A 23,562-nucleotide genomic window follows, 5' to 3' on the forward strand; every position below is an offset into this window, starting at 1 on the left:
CACTACCATTCACAGTCCTTAAAACCAATGGTTAATTTCAGAGCATAAGTGAAGTCGCTCAGTTGTGTCCGACTCTTTGAGACCCTGTGGACTGTAGCCCACCAGGCTCCTCTGTCCATGAGATTCTTCAGGCAAGACTACTGGAGTGGGTTGCCATTTCCTTCTCCAGGGGATCTTCTTGACCCAGGGATCGAACCCAGGTTTCCCGCATTAAAGGTAGATGCTTTAACCTCTGAGCCACCTATTATTTAATCACTGTAAACCTCCTGAAATATATACTCAACATCAGTTGAGTTTAAACACTGAACCTTCTGGACATGAATTGGTTCCATAAAATTGGCAAACATACCCTCTGTAAGAAGGTACACTGACAGGTAATTTGTTCACAACCCTGTGGTGTCATGTGTTAATTTCAGGAAGAGTGTTGTTCTATTTATTGTGATATGGCCCCGCAGCTCAGAATTTAAAATCAGAGGTCTTACTTCATGGACATACAAACTGTAATGACAGCATGATTAGTTGAATGCTCTGCCATTATTGTTTTGAATTTTTTAATTGAATTTTAATCCAGTGTCTTAGTTTCTTGATTGTATGTTTGTAAAAAAAATATATATATGGATTATATGCATGAACAAAGAAGATACAGCCAATGTCTGCCATTCCTTGCAATTGTCTTCACCTATCATGCTATGACATCCCATGAGCACAAAATACATATGACTAAAATGTATGGAAAACAAGTGATACTATGAGCCAGGAAAAGGTGTAAGAGAGGCCACATTTTCCATCCAAACTATAATATGCTTCAAACACAGAAAGCAAGCAATGGCATTCCAACAAATATGAACCAGCAAGAAACCCTATCATGCTCTTTCCTATTTATGTTACTTTCTTGTGTTAGCGAGCTATTTAAGTTGAAAAAAGAAGACATAAAAGGAACGCAAAAGATAAAGTACCCTATAATTTCTCATTTTTTCAACTTTTTTTCATTTTTTCATCTTTGGTAAACTTTAAGTAGAGAGTATTGGTAGACTGTGCACAGATCATTAACTGAAATAAGAACATTTTAGTTAGTTCAGTGCAGTGTTTCCATTATTCTGTTAACAATACATGTGCATGTATGAGTTGTCAAATAAAAATAACGTATTATTGGCTATTTTCCATATAAAGTAAGTGCTTTTATATTTCTCTTTCAAAATCACATTGCAGAATATAATAATGACTGAATGATTAATGCTAATTTTTCTTTACTTAGAACAAAATTAAATATCAAATTAAAAACACTATGAGAGTCAAAAGAGACCACAGGAAAAAATAAGTTTTACATTTTAATACCTGTAGAGACACCTTTGCCTGCTGTTTGAAAAGGTAACTCACATTTTCAGTTCACGTTGTGTCCTTTAAATTCTGTAGTTGATGCTGATAGTTCACTGCTATCACAAATGCTGTTTGACTTTAGAAATATTTATCCATAGGTTTGACTCACAGCATCTCTCTATGGCTATGGGTATATGGATAAGGTACTGAATCTCTTAGAGACAGTAACATTTTCCTTTAAGAGTCTTTGTAAGGGAAGAATAAGATAAGTATCCCCTAAAAGAGAGTAGAGCAGGGATGTGTTCTATTCCTCCTACTTCATCTTCTCTGGGTAGTCTCAATGTCACTCATTTAAACTATCCAATATAATCATGCAAAGATGGGCACAATAAAGGAAAGAAATGGTATGGATCTAACAGAAGCAGAAGTTATTAAGGAGAATTGGCAAGAATACACAGAATTATACAAAGAAAATTTTCATGCCCCAGATAATCACCATGGTGTGATCACTCACCTACAGCCAAACATCCTGGAATATGAAGTTAAGTGGGGCTTAGGAAGCATCACTATGAACAAAGCTAGTGGAGGCAATAGAATTCCAGTTGAGCTATTTCAAATCCTAAAAGATGATCCTGTGAAAGTGCTGCACTCAATATGCCAACAAATTTGGAAACCTCAGCAGTGGCCACAGGACTGGAAAAAGTCAGTTTTCATTACAATCCCAAAGAAAGGCAATGCCAAAGAATGTTCATACTACCACACAATTGCACTCATCTCCCATGCTAGCAAAGCAATGCTCAAAATTCTACAAGCCAGGTTTCAACAGTACTTGAAACATGAACTTCCAGATGTTCAAATCAGATTAGAAAAGGCAGAGGGACCAGAGATCAAATTGCCAACATCTGCTGGATCATCAAAAAAGCAAGAGAGTTCCAGAACAATGTTTACTTCTGTTTTATTGACTATGCCAAAGCCTTTGACTGTGTGGATCACAACAAACCGTGGAAAATTCTGAAAGAGATAGGAATACCAGACCACATGACTTGCCTCTTGAGAAATCTGTATGCAAGTCAAGAAGCAACAGTTAGAACTGGACATGGGATGATAGACTGGTTCCAAACTGGGAAAGGAGTACATCAAGGCTGTATATTGTCACCTACTTATTTAACTTACATGCAGAGTACACCATGAGAAATGCTGGGCTGAAGGAAACAAAAGCTGGAATCAAGACTGCTGGGAGAAATATCAATAACCTCAGATATACAGAGGACACCACCCTGATGGTAGAAAGTGAATAAAAACTAAAGAGCTTTTTGATGAAAGTGAAAGAGGAGAGTGAAAAAGTTGGCCTAAAACTCAACATTCAGAAAACAAAGATCATGGTATCTGGTTCCATTACTTCATGGCAAATAGATGGGGAAACAGTGGAAACAGTGACAGACTTTATTTTGGGGGGGGCTCCAAAATCACTGCAGATGGTGACTGCAGCCATGAAATTAAAGATGCTTGCTTCTTGGAAGAAAAGTTATGACAAACCTAGACAGCATATTAAAAAGTGGGGACATTAATTTGCCAACAAAAGTTCGTCTGGTCAAAGTTATGGATTTTCCAGCAGTCATGTATGAATGTGAGAGTTGAACTGTAAAGAAACCTGAGTGCTTAAGAATTTATGCTTTTTGGTGCTGGGGAAAATTCTTGAGAGTCCCTTGGACAGCAAAGAGATCCAACCAGTCCATCCTAAAGGAAATTTGTCCCAAATATTCATTGAAAGGACTGATCCTGAAGCTCAAAATCCAATACTTTTCCATACATCAACATAATAATGTAAAGTAAAATAATAATAATAATAATAAATAAATTATAAATGGTTAAAAAAAAATCCAATACTTTGGACACCTGATGAGAAGAACTGACTCATTTGAAAAGACCCTGTTGCTGTGAAAGATTGAAGGCAAGAGAAGGAGACAACAGAAGATGAAATGGTTGGATCTTATCACCTACTCACTGAACATGAGTTTGAGTAAACTCCAGGAGTTTGTGATGGACAATGAGGCCTGGTGTGCTGCAGTTCATGGGATCGCAAAGATTCAGACATGACTGAGAGATTGAACTGAACTGAACTGAACATAATCAAATTTTGGCCTTCTGTGGTAGCTCAGCTGGTAAAGAATCTGCCTGCAATGCAGGAGATCCTGGTATGATTCCTTGGTTAATAAGGTCCCCTGGAGAAGGGATAGGCTACCTACTCCAGAATTCTTGGGTGGCTCAGATGGTAAAGAAACCAGCTGCAATGTGGGAGATCTGGGTTTGATCCCTGGGTTGGGAAGTTCCCCTGGAGGAAGGCATGGCAACCCACTTCAGTATTCTTTCCTGGAGAATCCCCATGGATAGAGGACCCTGGTGGACTATAGTCCATGGTATCACAGAGAGTCAGACACAACTGAGTGACTAAGCACATACAGTAATCATGTTTCATTCTCATTATAAGTAGATACTCTACAATAAGCAATGATGTAAGGATAATACTCAGGAATAGTCCCATATGTCTAACTTGCCATCTACTCTCAAAAGCAAGAGATTTCTACCCCTTCTATCATAGTACAGTAAAAAGAATAATAGAGTTAATTTTCTATTTGGTCTCGAATTTTTCTCTCTGTTTATTTATTTATTTATATATATATATTTTTTGTATTTGTTCAGTTCAGTTCGGTTCAGTTGCTCAGCCTTGTCCGACTCTTTGTGACCCCATGAATCGCAGCACGCCAGGCCTCCCTGTCCATCACCGACTCCCAGAGTTCACCCAGACTCACGTCCATCGAGTCAGTGATGACATCCAGCCATCTCATCCTCTGTCGTACATTTTAATTATTGCTGTTCAGTTACTAAGTGATCTCCAACTCTTTGTGTCCCATGGATGGCAGCATGCCAGGCTCCACCATCTTTCATTATATCCTTCTCTTTGAATTTGCTCAAATTTATGTCCACTGACTTGGTGATGGTATCAAACCATCTCATCCTCTAACACCTTCATCTCCATTTGCCTTCAATCTTTCCCAATATTAGGATTTTTCCAGTGAGTTGGCTCTTTCCATCAGGTGGCCAAAGTATTGGAGTTTCAGCTTCAACATCAGTCCTTCCAATGAATATTCAGGTTTGATTTCTGTTGGGTTTTGTTGATTTGATTGCCTTATAGTCCAAGAGACTTTGAAGACTCTTCTCTCGCACCATGATTCAACAGCATCAGTCCTCCAGTGCTCAGCCTTCTTTATGACAAAACTCTCTTATCCACACACTACTACTGAAAAAACAGATAAAGTATAGCTTTGATTAGATGGACTTTTGTCTTCAATGTGATGTCTCTGCTTCTTAATATACTGTCTAGTTTTGCAACAGCTTTCCTTCAAAGAATCAAACTTCTTTTAATTTCATGGTTACAGTTACTGTCTGCAGTGATTTTGGAGCCCAAGAAAATAAAAATTTTCACTGTTTTCATGCTTTCTCCTTCTTTTCTTCATTAATGCTTGTAATAGAATAACAACAACAACAACAAAGAAGGTAGCTTCTCTCTATCTTATGCTCCTGGCAGATGTTAGCATCAAACTGTTAATAGAAACATTTCACTTTGAAACCTTAGCAACAACTGCTTTCTTCCTCAATATCTTTCCTTCCTTAAACACTGTCCTCTTGTTCTAGGGCTTTGTTGCTGTTGCCATTCTGTTGCTAAGTCATGTCCAACTCTTTGTTACTCTAGGACTGCAGCATGCCAGGGTTCCTTGTCCTTTACTATCTCGCAGAATTTGCTCACACTCATCTCTGCTTAGTTAACGTTTCCACATGTCTCCTTCTCCTCCTGCCCTCAATCTTTCTCAGAATCAGAGTCTTCTATGGTAAATATACACAATAGAGTATTACTCGGCCATTAAAAATAATACATTTGAATCAGTTCTAATGAGGTGGATGAAACTGGAGCCTATTATACAGAGTGAAGTAAGCCAGAAATAAAAACACCAATACAGTATACTAACGCATATATATGGAATTTAGAAAGATGGTGACAATAACCCTGTATATGAGACAGCAAAAGAGACACTGATGCATAGAACAGTCTTTTGGACTCTGTAGGAGAGGGAGAGGGTGGGATGATTTGGGAGAATCACACTGAAACATGTATAATATCATATATGAAATGAGTCGCCAGTCCAGGTTCGATGCACGATACTGGATGCTTGGGGCTGGTGCACTGGGACGACCCAGAGGGATGGTATGGGGAGGGAGGAGGGAGGAGGGTTCAGGATAGGGAACACATGTGTACCTGTGGTGGATTCATTTTGATATATGGCAAAACCAATACAGTATTGTAAAGTTAAAAAATTTAAAAAAAAGAATAAATTAAAAGCAATTTCTCATATCAGAAGTATCCACAATTATCTTGATAACTATATAATATATGAATACATCATGGTCCATCATTAAATATTAAAATTTGGAAGAGGTTTTCATTATTATGGAGATATTGTGGTGAAATGTTTTTATATAAATATCTGGTTGCTAGTCTGACTTCCTTAGAAGGAGTCTCAAGAGTAGAATTTTTAGGTAAAAAAAAAAAAGAATCAGAGTCTTTTCTAATAAGTCAGCTCTTTGCAGCAGGTGGCCAAATTATTGGAACTTCAGCTTTAGCATCAATCCTTCCAATGAATATTCAGGTTTGAGTTCCTTTAGGATTAACTGGTTTGACCTCCTTGCTTTCCTAGGGACTCTCATGAGTCTTCTCCAGCACAATTTGAAAGCATCAGTTCTTTGGCGCTCACCTTTCTTTATGGTCGAGTTCTCACATTCATACATGACTACTGGAAAAACCATAACTTTGACTAGATGGATCTTTGTTAGCAAAGTGATGTCTCTGTTTTTTAATACACTGTCTAGTTTTGTCATAGCTTTTGTTCCAAGGAGCAAACATCTTTTAATTTCAGAGCTGTAGTCACCATCTGCAGTGATTTGAAGCCTAAGAAAATAAAATCTTTCACTATTTTAATTTTTTCCCCCTCTATTTGCTAAGAAATTTTGGGGCCAGATGCCATGATCTTAGCTGTTTTTTTTTTTAATATTTATTGGATTTATTACAATATTTCTTCTGTTTCACGTTTTGTTTTTTTGGTGAGATGCATGTGGTATCTTATCTCCCCAACCAGGAATTGAGCACTCAGCAATTGGAAGGCAAAGTCTTAAACACTGGACCATCACAGTAGTCCTCAATCGTAGTTTTTTGAATGTTGAGTTTTAAGAAAACTTTTTCACTCTTCTCTTTCACCTTCATCAAGAAGCTCTTTAGTTCCTCTTCATTTTTTCTGCCATAAGGGTGGTTTTCATCTGCATATCTGAGGTTATTAATATTTTTCCCCACAATCTTGATTCAAGCTAGAGCTTCATCCATCTCAGCATTTCACATGATGTACTCTGCATAAAAGTTAAATAAGCAGGGTGACAATATACAGCCTTGATGTACTCCTTTCCCAATTTGGAACCAGTCTATTGTTCCATGTTTGGTTCTACCTGTTGCTTCTTGACCTGCATACACATTTCTCAGGAGGCAGGTAAGGTGGTCTGATATTCCCATGTTGTTAAGAATTTTTTAGTTTGTTGTGAACCACACAGTCCAAGGGTTTAGTGTAGTCAGTGAAACAGAAGAAGATGTTTTTCTGGAATTCCCTTGCTTTTTATCCGACTCAATGGATGTTGGCAATTTGATCTCTCACTACTCTACCTTTTCTAAGTCCACCTTGTGCATCTGAAAGTTTTAGGGTTTACCTAACATTAGAAACATTAGAAGTGTCTGCTTTCTCAGACAGATAATGCTTAAATTAATTTGAAAGTGAAAGTGAAAGTCACTCAGCTGTGTCTGACTCTTTACAACTCCATGGACTATACAATCCATGAAATTCTCTAGGCCTGAATACTAGAGTGGGTAGCCTATCCCATTTCCAGGGGGTATTCCTGATCCAGGAATTGAACCAGGGTATCCTACCTTGCAGGCAGACTCCTTACCAACTGAACTAACAAGGAAGCCCAATATTAATTTAGATAATCTTGTATTGCAATGAAATAAAAATTTCATAACTCTAAGAAACATATTAAGCTAACGAGTTTCCTTTCAAATATGGATTGCATTAATATTTAGATATTGATCAATCTGCTCTTGATTTCTGCTTATATGCTGTATTTTTCAAATGCTTTTTATTTATTTATTTTTATTAAAGAATAATTGCTTTACAGAATTTTGTTGTTTTCTGTCAAACCTCAATATGAATGAGCCATAGGTACACATATTTCCCCTCCTTTTTGAACCTTCATCCCATCTCCCTCCCCAGTCCACCACTTTAGGTTGATACAGAGACCCTGTTTGAGTTTCCTGAGCCATACAGTGAATTCCCACTGGCTATCTATTTTACATACAGTAATGTAAGTTTCCATGTTACTCTTTCCATACATCTCACCCTCTCTTCCCCTCTCTCCATGTTCATAAATCTATTCTCTATTTCTGTTTCTCCATTGTTGCCTTGTAAATAAATTTTTCAGTAACATTTTTCTAGATTTCATGTATATGTGTTAGAATACAATATTTATCTTTTTCTCTGTGACTTACTTCACTCTGTAAAATAAGTTCTAGGACCATCTATCTCATTAAAACTGACTCAAATGTGTTCCTTTTATGGATGAGTAATATTCCATTGTGTATATGTACAACTACTTCTTTATCCATACATCTGTCGATGGGCATTAGGTTGCTTTCATGTTCTAGCTATTGTACATAGTGCTGCAAAGAACAATGGATACATATGTCTTTTTCAATTTTGGTTCCCTCAAGGTATATGCCTAGGAGTGGGATTGCTGAGTCATATCGTGGTTTTATTCCTAGCTTTTTTTTTTTAAGGGATCTCCATACCAACTTCCACTGTGGCTGTATCAATTTACATTCCTACCAACAGTGAAAGAGTGTTCCCTTTTTTCCATACCCTCTTCAGCATGTAATGTTTGTAGACATTTTGATGATGGCTCTGACTAGTGTGTGGTGATATCTCATTGTAGTTTTGATCTGCATTTCTCTAATAATGAGGAATGTTGAGCATATTTTCATGCTTTTGCTAGCCATCTATATGTCTTCTTTGGAGAAATGTCTGTTTAGGTCTTTTTCCCACTTTTTGATTGGGTTGCTTGTTTTTCTGGTATTGAGTTGTATGAGCTGCTTGTGCATTTTGGAAATTAATCTTTTGTCAGTTGCTTCATTTGCTATTATTTTCTTCCATTTTTGAGGGTTGTCTTTCCCCCTTGCTTATAGTTTCCTTTCCTGTGCAAAAGCTTTTAAGTTTAATCAGGTCCCACTTGTTTACTTTTGTTTTTATTTATGTTACTCTAAGAGCTGGGTCCGAGGAACTAAAAAGCCTCTTGATGAAAGTGAAAGTGGAGAGTGAAAAAGTTGGCTTAAAGCTCAACATTCAGAAAACAAAGCTCATGGCATCCAGTCCCATCACTTCATGGGAAATAGATAGGGAAACAGTGGAAACAGTGTCAGACTTTATTTTTTTGGGCTCCAAAATCACTGCAGATGGTGACTGCAGCCATGAAATTAAAAGACACTTACTCCTTGGAAGGAAAGTTATGACCAACTTAGATAGCATATTCAAAAGCAGAGACATTACTTTGCCAACAAAGGTTGTCTAGTCAAGGCTATGGTTTTTCCAGTGGTCATGTATGGATGTGAGAGTTGGACTGTGAAGAAGGCTGAGCACCGAAGAATTGATGCTTTTGAACTGTGGTGTTGGAGAAGATTCTTGAGAGTCCCTTGGACTGCAAGGAGATCCAACCAGTCCATTCTGAAGGAGATCAGCCCTGGGATTTCTTTGGAAGGAATGATGCTAAAGCTGAAACTCCAATACTTTGGCCACCTCATGTGAAGAGTTGACTCATTGGAAAAGACTCTGATGCTAGGAGGGATTCGGGGGGCAGGAGGAGAAGGGAACGACAGAGGATGAGACGGCTGGATGGCATCACTGACTCAATGGACGTGAGTCTGGGTGAACTCCAGGAGTTGGTGATGGACAAGGAGGCCTGGCGTGCTGAGATTCATGGGGTCACAAAGAGTCGGACACGACTGAGTGACTGAACTTAAGAGCTGGGTCATAGAGAATCTTGCTTTGATTTATGTCATCGAGTGTTCTGCCTATGTTTCCCTCTAAGAGTTTTACAGTTTCTGTTCTTACAGTTAGGTCTTTAATTAATTTTGAGTTTATCTTTGTGTATGGTGTTGGAAGTGTTCTAATTTCATTCTTTTACATGTAGCTATCCAGTTTCCCCAGCACCATTTATTGAAGAGGCTGTCTTTGCCCCATTGTATATTCTTGCCTCCTTTGTCACAAATAAGGTACCTATAGGTGCATGGGTTTATTTCTGAGCTTTCTATCTTGTTCCATTGGTCTATGTTTCTGTTTTTGTGACAGTACTATTCTGTCTTGAGGACTGTAGGTTTGAAGTGTAATCTGAACTCAGGAAGGTTGATTCCTACAGCTCCATTCTTTCTCAAGGCTGCTTTGGCTATTCAGGTCTTTTGTGTTTCCATATGAATTGTGAAATATTTTGTTCTACTTCTGTGAAAAATGCCATTCGTAATTTAATGGGAATCACATAGATTGCATTTGGTAGTATAGTCATTTTCACAATATTGATTCTTCCTACCTAGGAATATGGAATATATCTCTATCTGTTTATGCCACCTTTGATTTCTTTCATTAGTGTCTTAGAATTTTCTGTGTACAGTTCTCTTGTCTCCCTAGGTAAGTTTCTTCCTACATATTTAATTCTTTTTGTTGCAATGGTGAATGGGCTTAATTCCTTAATTTCTTTTTCTGATTTTCACTGTTAGTATATAGAAATGCAAGTGATTTCTGTGTATTGATTTTGTATCCTGCAACTTTGCTGAATTCACTGATTGGCTCTAGTAATTTTCTGATACTATCTTTAGAGTTTCCTGTGTACAGTATCATTTCATCTGCAAACAGTAAGAGATTTACTTCTTTTCCAATCTGGATTCCTTTTATTTCCTTTTTGTCTTTTATTACTGTAGCTAAGACATCTGGAACTATATTGAATAACAGAGGGGAAGACAAGGGGCACCCTTGTCTTGCTCCTGATCTTAGGGGGAATGCTTTCAGGTTTTTACAAGTGAGAATAATGTTTGTTGTAGTATTATCATATATGGCCTTTACTATGTTGAGTAGACTCCTTCCATTTCCATTTTTTAAAGAATTTTCATCATAAATGGGTGCTGAATTTTGTTAAAGGATTTTTCTGCATCTATTGAGAACATCATATATATATATATATTTATCTTTCAGTTTCCTAATAAGGTGTATAACATTGATTGATTTGCATATATTGAAGAATCCTTGCATTCCTAGGAAAAAACCAAACTAGATCATGGTGCATGAGCTCTTTGATATATTGCTGAATTCTGTTTGCTAAAATTTAGTTGAGGATTTTTACATCTATGTTCATCAGTGATATTGGCCTGTAGTTTTTGTTTCTTGTGTTGTCTTTATCTGGTTTTGGTATAAGGGTAATAATGGTGGCCTTTTGAAAGAGTATTAGATGGATAGGCATTAGCTTTCTCTAAATGTTTGATATAATTTTATTGTGAAGCCATCTTTTCCTGGGCTTTTGTTTTTTGGGAGATTTTTGATCACAGCTTCAATTTCATTGCTTGTGATTGGTTGTTCATAATTTATATTTTTTCCTGGTTCAGTCTTCGAAGATTGAACTTTTCTAAGAATCTGTCCATTTCTTCTAGGCTATCTATTATATTGCCATATGGTTGTTCATAATAATCTCTTATAATCCTTTGTATTTCTGCATTATCTGTTGTAGCCTCTCCTTTTTAATTTCTAATTTTGTTGATTTGATTCTTCTCTCTTTTTGCTTAATGAGTCTGGCTAAAGGTTTGTCAATTTCATTTATCTTCTCAAAGAACCAGCTTTTAGTTTTATTAACCTTTCCTACTGTTTCTCTCATTTCTTTTTCAGTTATTTCTGGTTGTATCCTTATGATTTGTTGTCTTAGGTATAAAGTTAGGTTGTCTAGTCAATGTTTTTCTTGTTTCTTGAGGTAGGATTGTCTTGCTATAAACTGCTTTTACTGCATCTCATATGTTTTGAGTTGTCATGTTTTCATTGTCATTTGTTTCTAGAAATTTTTTTATTTCCATTTTGATTTCTTCAGTAACCTGTTGGTTATTTAGAAATGTGTTGTTTAATCTCCATGTGTTTGTGTTTCTTACTTTTTTGTTTTTTTTAAATTCGTGTCTAGTCTCATAGCACTGTGGTCAGAGAAGATGCTTGATATGACTTCAGTTTTCTTAAATTTACTGAGGCTTGATTTGTGGCCCAAGATGTGGTTTCTCCTGGAGAATGTTCCATGTGCACTTGAGGAGAAGCAGTATTCTTCTGCATTTGGATGGAATGTCCTGAAGATATTAGTGAGATCCATCTCATCTAATGTTTCATTTAAGACATGTTTCCTTATTACTTTTCTGTTTTAATGATCTGTCCATTGGTGTGAATGGGGTGCTAGAGTCTCCTATTATTTTTGTGTTACTGTCAGTTTATCCTTTTACGTCTTTTAATGTTTGTCTTATGTATTTATTGGGGTGCTCTTATGTTGAGTGCATAGATATTTACAATTGTTATGTATTCTTGGATTGATCCTTTGATCATTATGTAGTGTCCTTCTATAACTCTTGTAATATTCTTTATTTTAAGGTCTATTTTTTCTGATATGAGGATTGTTACTTCAGCTTTCTTTTGCTTCCCATTTGCATGGAATATATTTTTCCATCTTCTCACTTTCAGTCTATATGTATCTTTAGGTCTGAAGTGGGTTTCATGTAGACAGCATATATATAGGTCTTGCTTTTGTATCCATTCAACCAGTCTGTGTCTTTTGGTCACAACATTTAATCCATTTACAATTTAAAGTAATTGTTGATACATATGTTCTTATTGCCATTTTGTTAATTGCTTGGGGTTGATTTTGTAGATCTTTTTTCTTCTCTTATATTTCTTGACTATATAAGTCCCTTTAACATTTGTTGTAAAGCTAGTTTGGTGGTACTGGATTCTCTTAACTTTTGCTTTCTGAAAAGCTTTTTGTTTCTCCATCAATTTTGAATGAGATCCTTGCTGGGTACAGTAATCTTGATTGTAGATTTTTCCCTTTCAATATATCCTGCCATTCCCTTCTGGCCTGCAGAGCTTTTGCTGAAAGATCAACAGTTAAGCTTATGGGGTTTCTCTTGTATGTTACTTGGTCCTTCTCCCTTGCTGCTTTTAATATTCTTTCTTTGTGTTTAGTCTTTGTTAGTTTGATTAGCATGTGTCTTGGTGTGTTTCTACTTGGATTTATCCTGTATGGGACTCTTTGCACCTCTTTGATTTGATTGACCTTTTCCTTTTCCATATTGTGGAAGTTTTCAACAATAATCTCTTCAAACATTTCCTCATACCCTTTCTTTTTCTCTTCTTCTTCTGGGACTCCTATAATTTGAATGTTGGGGCATTTGATATTGCCCCAGAGGTCTTTGAGACTATCCTCAGTTCTTTTCATTCTTTTTACTTTATTCTGCTCTTCAGAAGTTATTTCCACCATTTTATCTTCCAGATCACTGATTCTTTCTTCTGCTTCACAAATTCTGCTATTGGTTCCTTCTAGAGTATTTTTAATTTCAGTAAATGTGTTGTTTGTCAAGTGGGGAATAAATCAATGAAAACAAAAAAATAACAAATATGCTGAGAGGAAAGGTAAGAAAGGAAAGAAAGAAAGAATAGATATGCAAACTTAAATAGAGGTAGATGAAGAAGATTTATATACAGTAAAGGTTAACTGCAGGGGAAAGAACAGTAGGAAAGGCACACAAAGGAGTAAATGTAAAAAAAAAAATAGGTTTAAAAATTAAAATTATAAAAAATAGAAAAGAAAAAAATGGAAGAAAAAAGAAAAAGGGGGGGAAAATGGAAAACTGCACAGAACTGCAAAAGCTCAATGTAGAGACAGAGGTTTATAACAACAATAAAAAAGTGTGACTGAATATACACATATACACATGTACATAGGCACCCATAAACAAAATCAAAACAACCCAACAAAAATAAAGTACAATAGACTGATCCAATGGACAAAAGAAACCAAAATTTATATTTACCAGAACAAAACAAACTAAAGCACAAACTGGAAATCAAAACTAAAGCAAGGTGCTGATTGGGGAATAAAGCAATGAAAATAAAACTAGCAAATATATTGAGAGGACAGGAGAGAAGGAAAGGAGAGACTAGATATGCAAAGTTAAATAGAGGTAGATAAAGAAGATTTATTTACATTAAAGATTAACTGCAAAGGGAAAAGAACAGTAAGAAAAGCAAACAAAGGAAAAATATAGAAAAAAAAATAGATTTAAAAAATTAAAATTAAAATAGAGAAAAGAAAAAAAGAAAACTCCACAGAACTGCAAAAGCCCAACATAGAGGCAAAGGTATATAACAACAAAAAAATGTGACTGAGGAGAAAAAAAAAAAGCTCAAAATATCAATTGGATTTCATAGTGCCAATTAAATCAACAACTACAACAGAGCGGGGAACAAAAGGAAAAAAAGAGAAAAAATCCAAAAGAACCTACAGAACAAGTCAAAGCATAAGAATAATAACTGCTTTTCTCCAGTCACTGCTACAGAGTCCTTTCCCTCACTGGAAGTCACAGTCCACCCTACCTGCCTAGAATGCCCTCCAACACTGTGCTTATCTTTGGACTTGCTGTGGGGGGAGCTCTGATTCCAATCTTGTTCTACTCCTGTGTATTCCTGCCTCTAATGTCCATAGCTATCCAAATTATTGCATTTTCTGTTGTGGGAGCTCTCAATGACCTTTTATATATTTCATAGACAGAGTCTGCCTAGTTGATTGTGTAGATTTAATCCGTAGCTTGTGCAGCTGTTGGGAAGATTTTGGGTCTTCTTCCTTAGCCACACTGTCCCTGGGTTTCAATTGTGGTTTTATTTCCACCTCTACATGTGGGTTTGTCCCCTGGGGTTTGCTCCTGAGGTTGCCCTGGAGGGCTTGGATTTGCCCCTGACAGGGGCAAGTGTGGAGGTGGTACAGCTGCTTGGGTCACAGGGGTTCTGGCAGCACCAGGTGCTCAGGGAAATTGGCATCTTGGAAACATGGTGCTCTAAAAGCATATGGTAGCCAGTATTGGCAAATTAGCTCCCATATTTTTGCCTGGAGACCCAACCTCCCTAACAGAGAAGCCTGGCAGGCCATAGTCTACAGGCTCTCAAAAAGTTGGACGCTAAAGCGACCCTGCATGCATAGACTCAAGACATTTTTTTTTTTTTTTTTTTTGCCTGTGGCAGCTCTGTCCCAGTGAAAGTTGAGCGTGAAGGTGGTGCAGACGCTTGGCTTGTGGGGACCCTGGAGGCACCTAGTGTGGAGGGACATAGACTGCCTCCACTGCAGGAGTCATGGCCCTATCAGAGTCTTTTCTCAAGCTTCTTGTAGCTGGCAATCAGAAGGCCTCTTTGGGCAGTCTCCATAGTTCTGCCCATTCAGGCACTTAGAGGGCTCCCTTGCCTGGGATCCTTCCATGTTATTTGGCACATCAGGCACTTATAAGGGCACCCTGGGTGGGGGTCCTACTCTGTAGTTCAGAGCATCAGTCACTTAAAGGAGCACCCTTGGTGGGGTCCTACTCTGTAGTTTGGTGTGTCAGGTGTTTGATGGGCCATCCTCTCTATTGTTCAGCTGCTGGTGCTGGCCTACTGGGGGATAGAGGGTATGGTGATGACTCCACCCCCTATACATGACTCAGCTGTATCGCCTTTCTTCCATGACTGCCTGGCTTTCCTCCACTGGCATTTCCCGCCATGATCTCCTCCCTCACATCCCCTTAATCTGTCTCCCCACAGTCAATAGCAGCCATCATCCTGGGATTGCTCCACAACCCCTAAAGTCCAGTTCCCAGCCCTGTGACAAGGGATCAGGGCTCCTGTCTGGGGTATGTATGGCTGCAGCAAAGACTGTGATTCTCATTCCTTTTAGGCTGCCACAGATAAGCTGTTTCACTCTCAGCCTTAAATGTTTCTCTTCTCACTCAGAAAATTGCCCCGCTGTGAGGATTGGACCCCTGCTTCAGTTTCCCCACCTGCTGAGGGGAGGTCCAGTCCTACTAACACTCCTGTTTTTCCCTTTAGTTCCTTTGTCCTACCAAGTTTTGTGTGGCTCTCTGTATTCTTTCCCACTGGTCAGTTACTCCTGTCTGCTCTCAGCCGGTGTTCTGCATGGACTTCTGTGTCTGAAGGTGTATTCCTGATGTATCCGTGGAGAGAGATGTACTTCACATACACTGACTCCCTAACCATCTTGTTCCCTCCTGTGCTTTTCAATTGTTTAAAACCTTTGTGAACTCTACAAATGAATGTCTCTTTATAAAAGAGGACTTGACCTTTGAGAAATTGCCAATGGTTTGGGTGAGGCTATGTAGGTAATCTCTGAAGATGAACCTCTGAAATAACATTTGGACAAGTTTGCAAAGTCCAGGAGGTATAATTGCTTGTGGAATCATGATCTAAGAGGGGGAAAATAATAGTTAACTGGTTATTTTAAGTCACCTGTCATGTTGGCACTATGCAACCTAGTTTTTAAAAGGAAAAAGGGGGGGCATGAAAATTTGATACTTGAAAATATTAGTTTCATATCCATAATCTCTCTGCACCATTTTTCTAGGAGCCCAATCACCCTTAACTCTCTTCACTGCACCTTCGACAGAACACAGCAGGACTCAGAATCTCAGATCTCATAAAGGAGATAATTTAGGGAGGATTACTAATAAAACTATCACATATTTTCCCTCTATAACTGAACTCTTTGCCTTGCTTGTTTATTACCACCAAGGGAAAGAAATTTTAAGAATGTGGCAAAAGAAGGACCTAATAACATTTGCTAACTGTATTAAGACTATGTTTATATATTGTACAGTGTAAAAATTAAAGATACTCATTTATCTTTTGACATGAGTTTTCATATAGCATTCTCTATATTGTAAATATGATATTAGAAAAGTAAATATGATATTAGGGGAACAAAATCCTAGATAGTCAAAACTGCCAAGTAAAATCAAGCAGTCAAAAGCTGTACTCTGGAAAGGCTATTAAAATTAAATATTTTTGCCATGGGATATGCCTTCTGTTTAAGAAATTTACAATTTTGAGTTATATGTAAGAATGCATACCAATACAGCTGTATTATACAAATATAATGTTTAATTTTATATTTTAAATCATGTCATTAATTTATTTGTATATATGTTATGCTTTAGCCCATGAAAACTTTCACATAGAATTAAACTTGAATGTACCAATAAAGGTTAAAAGTAAATGAGGTTTTCTGTAAAAGTCTAGCTTTGATGAACAGTATACAAATTATTCCAAGATATTTAATTAAATCTATTGCAGCCATGAAATTAAAAGACGCTTTCTCCTTGGGAGGAAAGTTATGACCAACTTAGATAGCATATTCAAAAGCAGAGACATTACTTTGCCAACAAAGGTCCATCTAGTCAAGGCTATGGTTTTTCCTGTGGTCATGTATGGATGTGAGAGTTGGACTGTGAAGAAAGCTGACCACCAAAGAATTGATGCTTTTGAACTGTGGTGTTGGAGAAGACTCTTGAGAGTCCCTTGGACTGAAAGGAGATCCAACTAGTCCATTCTAAAGGAGATCAGTCCTGGGTGTTCTTTGAAAGGAATGATGCTAAAGCTGAAACTGCAGTACTTTGGCCACCTCATGCAAAGAGTTGACTCATTGGAAAAGACTCTGATGCTGGGAGGGATTGGGGGCAGGAGGAGAAGGGGACGACAGAGGATGAGATGGCTGGATGGCATCACTGACTCGATGGACCTGAGTCTGAGTGAACTCTGGGAGTTGGTGATGGACACGGAGGCATGGTGTGCTGCAATTCATGGGGTTGCAAAGAGTCAGACATGACTGAGCGACTGAACTGAACTGAAGCACCAGAAATGTTCTGAGATGTTAATGAGCTTGAGTTATCTTATCTTCTATGTTGATCTTCAGGTAAGAATTTATTTTTTTATTTGGAATGCCATGATGAGTGCTGATATGTAAAGATATTAATTTTTAAATAAAATATGTCAAGATGTATTCTATTCATTTTGTCTTTTCTCATTTTAGAAATGATCTATTATTTATACTCTAAGGACACAATACATCATATTCCTCAATATATCATTCCTTATGGCTTCCTGTTGGGTTAACTTTGGATTAAAAATATGGAGTATCAATTTAAATTTGAATGATAATAGATTTGTAAATGATAACTCAGTATTATCAAACAATATAATATTTGGTATAAAATTGATATCAGACAAATGCTTTTAGAGAATACATGAGATTATCAATCAGACTTATTTTGTTTCATTTAGAGAAATACTTTGATTATCTCAGAAATCTTTTAACATACAAGTATCAGTTTTATTAATTTTAATTTTAAAGAAGCTTCTGTAAGCCTAGTTAATTTTTTTTCAATATCAAATTTATATGCTTAATATTGTTCAGGCATTTTTTGATCAAATTGAGAATTTGTTTCAGCCTTTTGTGGTAAAATTGAGTTTGGTTTGTACTATTTAACCTCTATATAACTGATTCCTTGAAGGAAGGTAGTGTGTAAGACACTGGTTTTTCTAAACACTTAGATTTGGCATTACTAGGAAAATAGAATATTTTATTATACGTAATTCTTTTTGGCCGTGCTGTTTGGCATGCAGTATCTTAATTGCCTGAGCAGGGTTCAAACCCTTATTCCTTGCTGTGGAAGCAAAGAGTCTTAACCACTGGACAGCCAAAGAAGTCCCATGCAGGATATTTCAAAAGTCAGAAATATAAAATCTTTGATCTTTCAGAACACAACAGCTTAGTTTTATAGAAAACTGAGATTCACACATGTAATGATTAACCCAGTGTCAATCACCTAGCAGGGCTCAATAAATACTGATTATTAACTGGTGGTTATCTGTTGTCCTTACCTGTTAATTTTCATATGTTAAAAGCATATGTAAAACACTGTGCTAGGAATTCCTGGTGCTGCACACATATCAAGATAATATGTACTCATCACAGAAAGAACAGTTTTCTATGTATTTAGTGTTATATCTATATAAATATTGGAATTTCTCTAAACTTACTGTGATTATCATTGATAATATGTGTAAGTCAAATAATTATGCTTTAGAACCTAAACTTATACAGTGCTATGTCACTGATATCTCAATAAACCTGGAAACAAAGGAAATACATACAGGGATTGTGTTTTTCTTGATACTGAAACAAAAATAGCTATTTAATAAAATTTAATGAGTTATGTGGATATTTTTAAATGTCATATGAAGAGACCAAAAAAGTGAGAAAAATATTTCAAGGCATCTTGTCTTAATGATACACGCGCTATTTATTTTTATCCTCTATATGCCTACTTTATATGCAGTATAGTTCTATAGTCTAGATATAGTTCATTATATTAAGCTTATGTCCTATAAACAATATAATTAGGTAATAAATAACTTGAGCCCTATTTGCATTTTACCCTCTCCTTTTCTCTCACACGGCTTTTTTCCTTGTTCCTTCTTTTCCGTTTCTTCATTGCTTTTTTCCTTAGTGCTATAATGTATTCTCATTACTTCAATATAAGAAAGAAATATTTGTCTTTTAACCTCCAGAAATAATAAAAATCAATAATTGTAGGAATTGAAAATACAACCTGTGTTGCACTAGGAAATATTTCAAATGCTCTTAGGAGTACTCCTCTTTTAACAATTGAAATCACTTTCTGTATATAATACAATTAGTTCTTATTATTAATGTTCAACTAGAAAAGTAGTCTGGGAAACACTATTAATGTTCTAGCATCTAAGTATTGTGCTTTATGTATGTGATTTGGTCAGTGTCATGTATGTACACTACAGTAACAAGTTCATCTCTCTTACAAGTTTTTAATGTGTATGTTTTCCTGTTATCAATATAGTATCATTTTTCTCAGCACGACCACATACAGGAGAGTCAGAAATAAAAGAATATTTTACTTTGATTAGTTTAAATGCTGTTCTTTTGGTGATATTGTGAGATTTCTCCCTTTTTTCTATGGTTATATTATATGATCTAATGAAAAGCTATGCATCTCCAGGCACTTTATAATTACCAATTATGGGGATGTTATTAATTGTAGTCACAAGAAAATCACAGTAATGTATGAACGTTTTATTTTGCCCTTCAGATATTGGCAATTAACCAAAAAGAAAAAAGAACTGTATCTCAGTCTTAAAAAAAAAAAAACAAAAAACTAAAATCTGTGATAATATAATATAATTTGATTTATATTATTTATTTTCTTTATTATAGTTTCAGTAATGCAATTATAAGTCATTAAATGTTCAAAAAACAAAAATCATGGCATCCGGTCCCATCACTTCATGGGAAATAGATGGGGAAACAGTGGAAACAGTGGTCAGACTTTATTTTTTTGGGCTTCAAAATCACTGCAGATGGTGACTGCAGCCATGAAATTAAAAGACACTTACTCCTTGGAAGGAAAGTTATGACCAACCTAGATAGCATATTGAAAAGCAGAGACATTACTTTGCCAACAAAGGTCATCTAGTCAAGGCTATGGTTTTTCCTGTGGTCATGTACGTATGTGAGAGTTGGACTGTGAAGAAGGCTGAGTGCCGAAGAATTGATGCTTTTGAACTGTGGTGTTGGAGAAGACTCTTAAGAGACCCTTGGACTGCAAGGAGATCCAACCAGTCCATTCTGAAGGAGATCAGCCTGGGATTTCTTTGGAAGGAATGATGTTAAAGTTGAACTCCAGTACTTTGGCCACCTCATGCGAAGAGTTGACTCATTGGAAAAGACTCTGATGCTGGGAGGGATTGGAGGTAGGAGGAGAAGGGGACGACAGAGGATGAGATGGCTGGATGGCATCACTGACTTGATGGACGTGTGTCTGAGTGAACTCCGGGAGTTGGTAATGGACAGGGAGGCCTGGCATGCTGCGATTCATGGGGTCTCAAAGAGTCAGACATGACTGAGTGACCTAACTGAACTGAAAATATAAATTATTACTTATTAAAGTAAATGCATACAATAGCACAAATAGTATTATCTTTTAACCTCCTAATTCTATAACTCGATGGGTAACAACACTGGGTTGTTGGAACTAAGACATCTATCAGTTCCTGTTGAATATAGAATTTTAGAGAAATCCAAATTTGGTCTCCTAGATTTCAAGCTTCCTTACAATATATCTTTTCTACCTGCCACTTGCCTTGCTCTTTTGGTTAGATGGTTGTCAGTATTTTTAAAAGAAGAAAAAAAAAAAAAAAGAGAGAGAGAGACAGACAGAAACAGAAGTAAATAACCTACTAACTTTGGTTTAAAAAATATGCCTTGAGAGAACACAATATAATTCCATTTAGCAGTACTGTTCTAAAAATATACTAGTTAAGTACAAAAAGCACATACATAAACATTCAGCAGTAACTCTAAACTACTTGGTGTTTCAAAGACAGCCAATTATTTGTTTGTGTGCTTTAGAAACATTTCTTAATAAATTAAAAAATCTCAATTATCACAGATTGAAGTGAACTGAGCTTAGATTAAAATAATAAGGTAGAATAAATGTCATCTTTTCTGAAAAGATAGCATCCTATGCAAAGGAAGTTGCTGAACCTATGAAGACCTAATCCAAACAGGATTGGAGCATGACTGCCAGCAGAATCCTGTGCATTGCAGTGATGATTTTAGATTAATGTCAAGCTCTACATATATTTTAGCATACATTTTAGCAAATACCAAATTTAAATTAATTTACAGTTCAGCTGAAAATATTTTGTCTATTTATATCTGTCTATATATTTATAAACCCAGCCACATGTAAGTGTGTACAAAGAGAGAGAGAAAGAAAAATTAAAGTAACATAATGTCACATGCTTCTCAAACAATGTTAATAGCTGTAAAAAGTAAAATCAACTTGCTCTAGGAAATAACTGTTCCTAGAAGATAGGCATACAAAACAAATAATATCTTATTTGTCAAGTTTAACAATGTGCTTACCAAGATTCACATCTAGGTTCTTTCTTCTCTGTGATCCCCAATCCAAAGATATTTCATCAAATTCACCATCTCAAACAATTAATTTCCCTTTATGACTCTCCTTAAAATCATCCAGCATTTAACCTAAAATCCCATAAAGGCTTTTCACTAATTTTCCTATTTTTAAACATTTCCAAAATTGTGTGATAGACATGATGTGTGCTTCATTTGGAAGGAAAGTTATGACCAACCTAGATAGCATATTCAAAAGCAGAGACATTACTTTGCCAACAAAGGTTCGTCTAGTCAAGGTTATGGTTTTTCCAGTAGTCATGTATGGATGTGAGAGTTGGACTGTGAAGAAGGCTGAGTGCTGAAGAATTGATGCTTTTGAACTGTGGTGTTGGAGAAGACTCTTGAGAGTCCTTTGGACTGCAAGGAGATCCAACCAGTCCATTCTGAAGGAGATCAGCCCTGAGATTTCTTTGGAAGGAATGATGCTAAAGCTGAAACTGCAGTACTTTGGCCACCTCATGTGAAGAATTGACTCATTGGAAAAGACTCTGATGCTGGGAGGGATTGGGGGCAGGAGGAGGAGGGGACAACAGAGGATGAGACGGCTGGATGGCATCACTGACGCGATGGACATTAGTCTGGGTGAACTATGGGAGTTGGTGATGGACAGGGGGGCCTGGTGTGCTGCGATTCATGGGGTTGCAAAGAGTCGGACACGACTGAGTGACTGAACTGAACTGATATATATATATATATATATATATATATATATATATATCTCCTGTTTTGAACTATAACTATAAATAAGAGCTGAACACTATGTCATGTATGGAACATTTATAAATTGCCACAAAATGTGCCAGGTGCATTTGTCTCTTCATCCTGTCATAAAACCTATCAAGGAAGCAATAATGTTACAAACATCTTATAGGTGAGAAAAATCTGAACTTACAGAGGTGAAGTCATATGCTTACTATACCATAAGTATGTGTAGGAACTTGTGCCCAAGCTTCACAACTTCAGAATCCAATATGCCAAATCATAGTCAGTGCCATGCAGAGGCATATAGTACCCCAAGGCAAAATTTGATTGGAAAATTCAATGTGTATCTTTATTTAAAATTTTGACATTTTGTTAATTATGGATATTTCATATTAATTTTTACTTTTAAAAATGTTGCATTAAGATATTGATTACTGAGAATTTACTATCCCATTAAAGTTTTTACCTAAGGCCACTGTCTCACTCACTTTACTTGCCTGGCTCTATTCCTACCTCTGTGACATATCTACAGGAAAATGAAGAGTTCATTTGAAATTTTTGATTCACTACTCTGATTTAATAAACATGAGAAACTTATGTAATTTATTCCTTCATCCATGAAATGCAAATTGAATATATGATACTTTTATGGATATTTAACTAGTGATTTATGAAGATTATTCAAGTGTCATTGTCTTTATTTCAAGGAGATTTACTAGAAAATAAAAGATCAATGAACAAAGGTGGAACTCAGAATGATTAGCCTTTATCTATGAACATTATACTAGAGTTTATAAGCATCTCCAATATGTCAATGAGACAATTTTCAGCGTCCAAACAACTATGTTAAGGATACTTGGCAAGCAAATTTATACACAATTTGCTGCTGCTGCTGCTAAGTCGCTTCAGTCATGTCCAACTCTGTGCGACCCCATAGACGGCAGCCCATTAGGCTCCCCCGTCCCTGGGATTCTCCAGGCAAGAACACTGGAGTGGGTTGCCATTTCCTTCTCCAATGCATGAAAGTGAAAAGTGAAAGTGAAGTCGCTCAGTCGTGTCCGACTCTTAGTGACCCCATGGACTGCAGCCTACCAGGCTCCTCCATCCTTGGGATTTTCCAGGCAAGAGTACTGGAGTGGGGTGCCATTGCCTTATTACTGAGGAAAATAGAACATCCAAAAGGAATGAAGTGAAGAATGAAATATTCTCTTTGTTCATTGCTGAATTTTGTCCTTCCTGCTGCTGAGCCCATTATCCAATGAAAATACTGTGATA

The sequence above is a fragment of the Bos indicus x Bos taurus genome, chromosome 12, assembly GCF_003369695.1.
Source record: "Bos indicus x Bos taurus breed Angus x Brahman F1 hybrid chromosome 12, Bos_hybrid_MaternalHap_v2.0, whole genome shotgun sequence".
Taxonomy (NCBI): Eukaryota; Metazoa; Chordata; class Mammalia; order Artiodactyla; family Bovidae; genus Bos; species Bos indicus x Bos taurus.